The sequence below is a fragment of the Otolemur garnettii genome, unplaced genomic scaffold (genome assembly GCF_000181295.1).
Source record: "Otolemur garnettii isolate 467f Iridium unplaced genomic scaffold, OtoGar3 scaffold00021, whole genome shotgun sequence".
NCBI classification, from domain to species: Eukaryota; Metazoa; Chordata; class Mammalia; order Primates; family Galagidae; genus Otolemur; species Otolemur garnettii.
The window spans coordinates 18,356,808-18,366,989 of NW_003852416.1; the positions used below are offsets into that span (position 1 = coordinate 18,356,808).

The 10,182-nt window shown below is 42.7% G+C and overlaps 1 protein-coding gene across 1 annotated transcript in view; it reads right to left on the reverse strand.

The window, feature by feature from the left end:
• GBF1 (golgi brefeldin A resistant guanine nucleotide exchange factor 1) overlaps positions 1 to 9,748 on the reverse strand; it is a 134,332-nt gene extending 124,584 nt beyond the window's left edge. Inside the window, exon 1 of the mRNA XM_023511785.1 lies at positions 9,682 to 9,748. The gene's annotated coding sequence lies outside the window, so the exon portion shown is untranslated. The remainder of the gene's footprint in view (positions 1 to 9,681) is intronic.
• Positions 9,749 to 10,182: the final 434 nt, after the last annotated feature.

A 10,182-nucleotide genomic window follows, 5' to 3' on the forward strand; every position in this document is an offset into this window, starting at 1 on the left:
TTTGGCGGGTCCGGGCTGGGGATTCGAACCCGCCACCTTAGGTGTACGTGGCTGGCGCCTTAGCTGGGTGAGCTATAGGCGCCTAGCCGGGATCTCACTCTTGCTAGGCTAGTCTTGAACTCCTGAGTTCCAGGGCTCTTCCCACCTCTGCCTTCCAGAGTGCTAAGATTATAGTGTGGGCCACACTATGCCAGGACTACAATCCCTCTTCTGAATCATATAGTGGAAAATGTGCCCTTCCACCAGCCAGCAAACTAGTTCTGATGGTTAAACGTCTGGCTATTAGGGAGAAAAAAAGGGAGAACTGGACCCATAAGAAGCTAGACTATAAAAAAAAAAAAAAAAAAAGAAGCTAGACTATACAGTGCCATTTCTTCCCAAGAAAGTCATTTTCTTTTCCTTTTTGTATAAAGGCAGGTCTTACTGTATCACCCAGGCTGGTCACAAACTACTGGGCTCATGCAATCTACCCACCTCAACCTCTGAGTAACTGGGAGTCATTTGAAAAATCTTTTTTAGGGGCAGTGCCTATGGCTCAATGAGTAGGGCGCTAGCCCCACATACAGAGAGTGAGAATTTGAACCCAGCCCCTGCCAAAGTGCAATAACAACAACAACAACAAAAATAGCCAGGCATTGTGGTGGGTGCCTGTAGTCCCAGCTACTTGAGAGCTGAGGCAAGAGGCTCATCAAAGCCTAAGAGCTGGAGGTTGCTGTGAGCTGTGACGGCACAGCACTCTACTGAGGGTGACAGAGTGAGACTCTGTCTCTCTTTAGAAAAAAAAAAATCTTTTTTAGGGTGGCGCCTGTGGCTCAGTGGGTAGGACATCAGCCCCATATAACGAAGGTAGCATGTAACGGGTTGGAACCTCACCCCAGCCAGCTAAAACAGCAATGACAACTGCAACAAAAAATAACCAAGTGTTGTAGCAGGCGCCTGTAGTCCCAGCTACTGGGGAGGCCGAGGCAAGAGAATTGAGATTCTCTTGCCTCAAAGATTCTGTCTCAAAAAAAAAAAGGAAAGAAGAAAAATCTTTTTTATAGATAGGTGGTCTTCATTAGTTTCCAGGCTGGTCTCAAACACCTGGCCTCAAGCAATCATCCTCCTTCAGCCTCCCAAACAGCTGGGATTACAGGTATAAGCTACCAAGCTCAACAAGCCCTTAACACCCCCTCCCAAGTCTTTATTTTCTGATCTTGAATACAAATGTTTAGAAGAATTTCTTGGGTTAAGTATCAAGTGAAGAGGTTCAGAGATCAGCTGGGGAAGGCCCCAGTAAAAAGAACTGACAAGTAGTCATCAAAATACAGGCCCCTCAGCCACCCTATTGATATGAATATTCCTTGTTGGAAAAAAAGGTTTTGGCTCGGCACCTGTGGCTCAAGTGGCTAAGGCACCAGCCACATACACCTAAGGTGGCGGATTCGAATCCAGCCCAGGCCCGCCAAACAACAATGATGGCTGCAACCAAGAAAAATAGCCAGGCATTGTGGCAGGCGCCTGTGGTCCCAGCTACTTGGGAGGCTGAGGCAGGAGACTTGCTTGAGTCCAGGAGTTGGAGGTTGCTGTGAGCTGTGATGCCACAGCACTCTACCCAAGGGGACAGCTTAAGGCTCTGTCTCAAAAAAAAAGAAAAAAAGTTTTAAGGTACCTTTGTTTTCTCTTTTTTTTTTTCTTCTTTTTTTTGAGACAGTTTCACTTATTAACCCTTGGTAGAGTACCATGAAGTCGCAGCTCAGAGCAACCTCCAACTCCTTGGGCTTAGGCAATTCTCTTGCCTCAGCCTTCCAAGTAGCTGGGACTACAGGCGTCCACCACAATGCCTGGCTATTTTTTTGTCGCAGTTAGGCCAGAGCTGGGTTTGAACCCATCACCCTCGGTATATGGAGCCAGCACCCTACGCACTGAGCCACAGGCACCTCCCGTTTTCTCTAACCATGCTAAAAATGCTCACAAATTTGGGACCATTCAAGTTATTGAGATTGTAAGGTACCAAAGTTAATCCACTAACTTCAAATTTTAATGTATTACTCAACAATCTCCAAACTAATATAGTCTTATACTTTATTATAAACCAAGAAAGTAGAAAAAGACACAGGAAATAGATACTCATATGAATTTCTCCCAATCTTATAGAAAAAAGACACAGGAAATAGATACTTACATAAATTTCTCCCAATCTTGCCTCTCCCAACACTGAGCCCTTTACCTAAATTTGTCTGCCAAATGTTTAGTTTCTCCTTTGGCCTTAAACAATGCACAAGTTCAATTCCAAGTGGGACATAGCCAAAGACTCTTTTTTTTTTTGAGACAGAGCCTCAAGCTGTCCCCCTGGGTAGAGTGCCGTGGCATTACAGCTCACAGCAACCTCCAACTCCTGGGCTCAAGCGAGTCTCTTGCCTCCGCCTCCCAAGTAGCTGGGACCACAGGCGCCCGCCACAACGCCTGGCTATTTTTTGGTTGCAGCCGTCATTGTTGTTTGGCGGGTCCGGGCTGGGGATATGAACCCGCCACCTTAGGTGTACGTGGCTGGCGCCTTAGCCGGTTGAGCTATAGGCGCCGAGCCATAGCCAAAGACTCTTTCAACCTTCTACTCATGCTGAATAATAACGATCTATTACTTAGTCTACTACTCCCCAAACTATGGACCCTGTAGAAAAAATAAGTTTATATTCAATCAATTTTGAAGACTCAGTATAATGACATCTAGCAAATTTTTTTTCACATATGTATACTCTTATTCAATCTTTTTTCTTAAAGGACCACTAAAATCTCTTTTTCCCTATACCTCCCACCTTCCAAATGAAAGAGATAAACTAGAGGTATAAGGCATTCTATGCCTAGGTAGAAACAGTTTCATTTCTACCTAGGGTAGCTATTTCTAAGAGGCCTAGGCCAGACAGGTGTAAAGTCATATTTCTTGCCAGATCAGCTTCCAGACTCTGTTTAAATGTTCTCTGCAAACCTCTGGAGGTTAGATGGACTCAAACCTCCTAGCTCAAACTGAATTCACAAAGCTTGAGACAGACAGTACCCTACAGGTGTGTTTGTCCAGGATAAACTATATTTAAATAAACTTCTGACACATCCACTTTCTCTTGGCACCTGCTTTCCCTCTTAAACAAGCACACCATATTTTGCTCTCCCTATAAGCTCAGTAAAGAAATAGCCTACCCCTCAAAATACTCTGTGTAACCCACCAATGTCTTTGGGAATAGCTAAAGACCTCTGACCATAATAGCTTTACATGAGAAAGCCAAATAAGCAAATGTATAAGCTATCATTTTTGTTCACTTCTTTGGCTTATTTATTATGCAAAAGAAAGAACAGGAATAAGAGAAGATAGCAGCAGATTGCTCACACTCACTGTCATCTACTCCATGCCTGATAGGACCATATCGCATAGAGTAGAGACCACAAAGGTTAGCTTTGGGAATGATCAGCTAGAGTTACTAATCTTTTAAAACCAGAGGCTGTGATGTTTGCCTGGGGTTTTGTTGTGGTTGTTTATCATTACACATCCAATACCTACGTGACTAAAGAAAATGCCTGGTACAGGCTTGGTGCCTGTGGCTCAAGTGGCTAAGGTGCCAGCCACATACACCTAAGGTGGCAGGTTCGAATCCAGCCCAGCCCGCCAAAACAACAATGACAGCTGCAACCAAAAAATAGCTGGGCATTGTGGCAGGCGCCTGTGGTCCCAGCTACTTGGGAGGCTGAAGCAGGAGACTTGCTTGAGCCCAGGAGTTGGAGGTTGCTGTGAGCTGGGATGCCACAGCACTCTACCCAGGGGGATAGCTTGAGGCTTTGTCTCAAAAAAAAAAAAAAAAAGAAAAGAAAGAAAGAAAAAGAAAATGCCTGCTACACAGCAGATATTCAATCAATATTGGTTAGAAGCAACTAAATAACCCAAACCCAGAAGGAATTCAAATTTTGGGAACTCCCTGAAAGAAAAGGTCCAAGAATGTAGAATAGTTCCATAGTTAATATAGATGCTTATACAGGGCCTTATGATCACCTTAGTCTTATGCTGAGCACCTCCAATCCTGATAATCAAAACTATACATTAAGGCTAAAAAAAAAAAAAAAAAGCCTGGGACTAACACCTCCAAAGGCAAACTCCCCATTCCTCCCCCAAACACACAGACATCCCACTAAGATGTCTTCCTCTAGCCCTGACCCTGAAGGCTTTAAAGTCATTAAGAAGTGATCCCATATGAGAAGATTTTAGTTAGACTACTCCTTTCTTCCTACTTTACACCAAGAATTTTCTGGAAAAGAATCTCTTTATGAGGATCTAAGTTAAAGACCAAGGACAAAGACTAAATCTGGAGGCAAATGACCACAACCAAACAACCACAAAACACAACCAGCTAGAGCTATAAAACTATAGCTCTAGTGGGCGGTGCCTGTGGCTCAAAGGAGTAGGGCGCCAGCCCCATATAACGAAGGAGGTGGTTTCAAACCCGGCCCTGGCCAAAAACTGCAAAAAAAAAAACTATAGTGGATGAAGGGTACCTAGGCTTATAAGGTCTTATCTAGTCTGGAAGCAAAGAAATCAAAGACCACAGACCAAGACCTTGTTGACGAGAAGTATTCTTCTAAACTGTCTACTCTGATTAGACCTAAAACTAAGAGCACTATCAAGTATCCTAATATTTCACTTTGCCTTCTACGTCCCTATCCCATGCCCACAAGGTCTAGCTTTGATGTTGAAAATAACTTAAATCCCACAAGATTGCTAGAAGGATAAAAGGAATCTAAACTTATAGCAGGGCTTAGATAGGTATAAGGAAGAGGCAATGGCCTTTCTGCCCCTAAGGCCAGGACACCCCAGCCCTACAGGCAGCACAGAGTTAACTACCCATCCGCTTTGAGAAGCACAAAGGTACATCACTGCAACATGCCTAACATTTACATTGCCTCTCTCTGCTCATTAAACAGGTTTTGGTTAAATAATGAACAAACTGTATTACAGACTCCGATGAGAATTCCAAAATTATAAATCAACTGGGAAAGCCCAAAGGGGCAGACAGACAGGGAGGGGGTAGAAGGATAATATTGACTAATATAAAGGGCGCAGCTTGACAGTGGATATTCCTGCCACACCTGATCAAATACACTCTGTGGGGGGAGGGGAAAGAGAGCAAGAGAGGGGAGATGGGACAAGACAGCCTGAAATTTGCATCCGGAAAAGATTAAAACAGATTCTTTGGGGATAGAGAAAATACATAATATATATTACTATAAATGCAAAACTGTACTAAAAGCTAACTCAAATGTCAAAGATTACAGCTTGAATAAATTTAAATATAAAAGCCATGTGCTTCCTTGAGTTAATGAGAGAGACATAAAAGGACAAACTGGGCCAGGAGGCTGAAGAGAGCCTTATGCTGCCTTTGCTGGGCAATGGGTCCAAAGCATAGTAGTGACTATAGTCACAGACTTCCCTCTATAGCTCTGAACCCTGAGAAAAAACTGGTGAATCCATCACTTTTGCAGTCTACACTTGCTTTTTTCTTTTTTTTCAGCTTTTGGCTGGGGCTGGGTTGGAACCCACCACCTCCAGCATATGGGGCTGGCCCTACTCCTTGAGCCACAGGTGCCGCCCTACACCTACATTTGCTTTTTAAAAAAATTAAAGGCTAGGTATAGTGCCTCACACCTGTAATCCCAGCACTTTAGGAGGCTGAGGTAGGACGATTACTTGAGACCAGAAATTCAAGACCAGCATTAGTAACATATTCAAGACCCTGTCTCTACAAAAAACTTAAATATTAGCCAGGTGTGGGAACACACCCCGATAGTCCCAGCTACTCAAAAGGCTAAGGCAGGAAGACCATTTAAACCCAGAAGTTTGTGGTCACAATGAGCTATGATGATGACATCACTGCACTCTAGACTGGACAACTGTCTTTTTCTAGACATTGTCTAGAAAGAAAGAGAAGAGGAAGGGAAGGGAAGAGCTAAGAGATAAAATTCACATCCCATAAACTTTACCTTTTTAAAGTATACAATCCAATGGTTTCTTGTATATTCATAAAGTTATGTAACCATCACTACTATCTAATTCCAGAACATTTTCAACACTCTAAAAAGAAGCCTTATACCCATTAGCAGTCACTCCCCTGCTCCTTCACAGTCCCTGGTAACTGGACACCTGCTTTAACCTCCTGAAAGGCTTCCTAAAAGAACAAAAAGCCAAATGAGGGAGAACAGTCAAATCTCTCTCACTGATGGTAAGCTAAAGCTTTATCCAAAGTAACAATATGCAAACTTTGAAGCTGGGAGAATGTGGCTCATGCTTGTAATCCTAGTACTCTAAGAGACCAAGATGGGCGGATTGCTTGAGCTCAGGAGTTTGAGACCAGCCTGAACAAAAGCAAGACCCCGTCTGTACTAAAACTAGAAATAAATAAATAAATAAATAAATAAGAGGATGGCTTGAGCCCAGGAGTTTGAGGTTGCTGTGAGCTATAACACCATGGCATCTACCCAGGGCAGGTGACAGAGTGAGACTCTGTCTCAACAATATGCAAACTTTGCTCTTAGGTACCCTTTCTCTTCCAAATGCAACCCTCTCTTCATAATTGGTATTAGAATATCCTATTACTCTAAATGCTATCAAGCATGCAGTCATCATATGATCTGGACAAATACTGATTACAAATGTGAGCCAAAGACGTATATGTGAGAATAACTGGTACGAACTTAGCCAATCTCACTGAACATAATGGACTTATTTCCTTCACTATGAATAGATAATACTCCTGGAGGACTTATTTCCTTCACTATGAATAGATAATACTCCCAGAGGTGTGCTTATATACTTAGAATCCTCTGACTGTACTTTACAAGAAATGAAAAATAAATCATTTTGGTGTAATGACAATGTCCAATGAACCACTCATTTCCAACAGTGATAGTCTAACCAACCAAGCCAGCAAATAGCCTAGGAAACTGTAAGCATAAAGCCTTTGCAAAAAAAGGACCATGCCCAAGTCAATTTCATGAGTTAAACTGGTTAGAAGTCCTAGAATTCCTGTCATCCCTTCTCCAATTTAAGTGGTACACCATAACTGGTCACATAACATGGGCACAGTCCCTTCAGTTTCTCTCTCCAAGTTCAAAACCCTTTCCCAGCCTCCTACCATTAACAAGCTTCCAGGAAAGCAGTCCTCCTGACACTGCCAATCAGAAAAATCTGTTTGTTTCAGTAAAAGAAACAAGAAATTGGTCATGGATTGCAAAGTCCAGGACCACAGGGGCAGCTGACCCATAAACCTGCCTGGGAGCCAGCACTGTGTGGGTCAAAACAAATGTGAACACCATGAAATACTCTATTTTGCGTCCCCTCTGTCATTTTCTCAGGCAGGTAATATGCTAAAACCCAAGAACAATGGAAAAACCTTGGCATCATTTCAGCATCGGACATAGCTGTTGGCCTTGAAAAACACTACTACCTTTCTCCTCACTCCAGGGGAAAGCTTAGCAACACCCAGCAATGTTTCCAGTATCACTGACAGAACCCACTGTTTTATTAGTTTCAAGCAGCATATAACCTGGCTAGATTCCTAAACCAAGGACATAAGAAAATTAAGCAGCAGACTCAATTTTGCTAGCTTTTAAATAGTCTAGAGACTGCAATTCCTGGACTATATCACTCACCATAGGTTTAATCTCTGAAATGAAATCTTGGGACATGTCAGATGGAAAAAACAGGCATGGGATCTGGACTGGATGACAGGGAGGAAATGTGGCTCTATCAGGACAGCAGCACCACCTCAACTCTTCAAGGTTTGCAAAGTGCCCAAAAGGCCTACACAGCTATTACAGGGAGATCTTTGTCATCTTAAGGTATTAGGGCATCCCCAACCACTTATAATAACAATTCTTCCCTGTGTATAAAATGTTTACCAAGTATGCTAATTTGCTCAATCCTCTTAATATCTCTTAGAAAGATAGTACCAGCCTGAATTCAAGTTTTGACTCTACTTTTCAGGATTAGTGTAACCTTAGCTAAATCCCTTTAAACATCTCTGGGCTTCAACTTCTTTTATAAAAAGGGGATGACCTGGCTCGGCGCCTGTGGCTCAAGCGGCTAAGGCGCCAGCCACATACACCTAAGGTAGCGGGTTCGAATCCCCAGCCCGGGCCCGCCAAACAACAATGATGGCTGCAACCAAAAAAAAAAAAATGGCCAGGCGCTGTGGCGGGCACCTGTAGTCCCAGCTACTTGGGAGGCTGAGGCAGGAGACTCGCTTGAGCCCAGGAGTTAGAGGTTGCTGTGAGCATGATGCCATGGCACTCTAACCAGGGGGATAGCTTGAGGCTCCGTCTCAAAAAAAAAAAAAGGGGGATGACCTGCCAAGCCTCCCTTACATGGGATTATAAAAATTCAAAAAGATAGTAATATATATGAAAATGGTTTTGAAAATTCTAAACATATGAATATTATATAAAATTGATATGAATAGGAAAATGGGAAGACAAAGGGACAAAAGATTCTGGGAACACTTGAAGATTGAGAGATCACAAAGAATGAAAGCAGGCAGGCACACTAGTGGCTTATGCCTATAATCCTAGCACTTTAGGAGGCCAAGGCAGACAGATCACTTGAGGTCAAGAGTTTGAGACCAACAGTCTCTACAAAAAAATAGAAAAATTAGCTGGGAATGGTGGGTGCAGGTCTGTAGTTCCAGCTAGTGGGAAGGCTAAGGCAGAAAGATTGCTTGAGCCCAGGAGTTTGAGATTATAGTGAGCTACGATCATGCCACTGCACTCTAGCTGCCAGAAGACAAGTAAGACCATGTCTCAAAAAAAAAAAAAAAAGAATGAAAGCAATGTAATAAACCAGACATTGGCAACCAATAGCCGTGGGTCAAATCTGGCTTGCAGATTTTTGTTTTAAAGAAAAAATACACAGCCAAGCATGGTGGCTCACGCCTGTAATCCTAGCACTCTGGGAGGCTGAGGCAGGTGGATTGCTTGAGCTCATGAGTTAAGATTAGTCTAAGCAAAAATTGACCTCATCTCTACTAAAAATAGAAAAAACTGAGGCAAGAGGATCACTTGAGCCTAAGAGTTTGAGGCTGCTGTGAGCTATGATGATGCTACGGCATTCTACCCAGAGCAACAGTTTAACATTCTGTCATCTCAAAAAAAAAAAAGAAATGATACATATTGCTCATTTTCACTTATTCATTATCTGTGTCTGCTTTTGAGCTATAAAGGCAGAGTTGATTAGTTGTACAGTTGCATATGGCCCACAAAGCCTAATATATATATTTTTTGTTTGTTTGTTTGTTTTGTTTTTTGGTTGGTTTTTTTTTTTTTGAGGCAGAGACTCACTCTATTGTCCCAGGCTAGAATGCCGTGGTGTCATAGCTCACAGCAACCTCAAACTCCTGGGACTACAGGCATGCTCCACCATGCCTGGCTAGTTGGTTTTTTTGTTTGTTGGTTTTGTTTTTTCTATTTTTAGTAGAGATGGGGTCTCACTCTTGCTCAGGCTGGTCTCAAATTCCAGAGTGCTAGCATTACAGGCATGAGCCACCATGCCCTACTGTAAAATATTTTCTAAAAGGTCCTTTACAGACAGAGTTTACCTATCCCTGTAATAAGTCAAACACATACATTTTTAACCATGATAAGTAATCCTATCTATATGTAGAGACTTACCAGTTATATTGTTTAAAACCTCCTTTAAATGACTGAAACTATGAAGCAGTGGATCACGTTCTTCATCCTGTAGGACACATAAATTAAAAACAAGTCATTATGGGGCACCCATAGCACAATGGTTACAGCGCCAACTACATGCACCGAGGGTGGGGGGTTCGAACTGGGCCCAGGTCAGCTAAACATCAATGACAACTGCAACAAAAAAATAGCCTGTAGTTCCAGCTACTTGGGAGGCTGACGCAAGAGAATCGCTTAAGCCCAAAAGAGTTTGAGGTTGCTGTGAGCTGTGACATCACAGCACTCTACCAAGGGTGACATAGTGAGACTCTATCTCAAAAAACAAGGCATTATTAGTCAAAAAGAAGAAAAAGTAAATAAAGGCTAGATCAGCTAGCTTATATACACCTAACGTGGCAGGTTCGAATCCAGCCCAGGCCCACCAAAACAACAATGACGGCTGCAACCAAAAAATAGCCGAGTGTTGTGGCGGGCACCTGT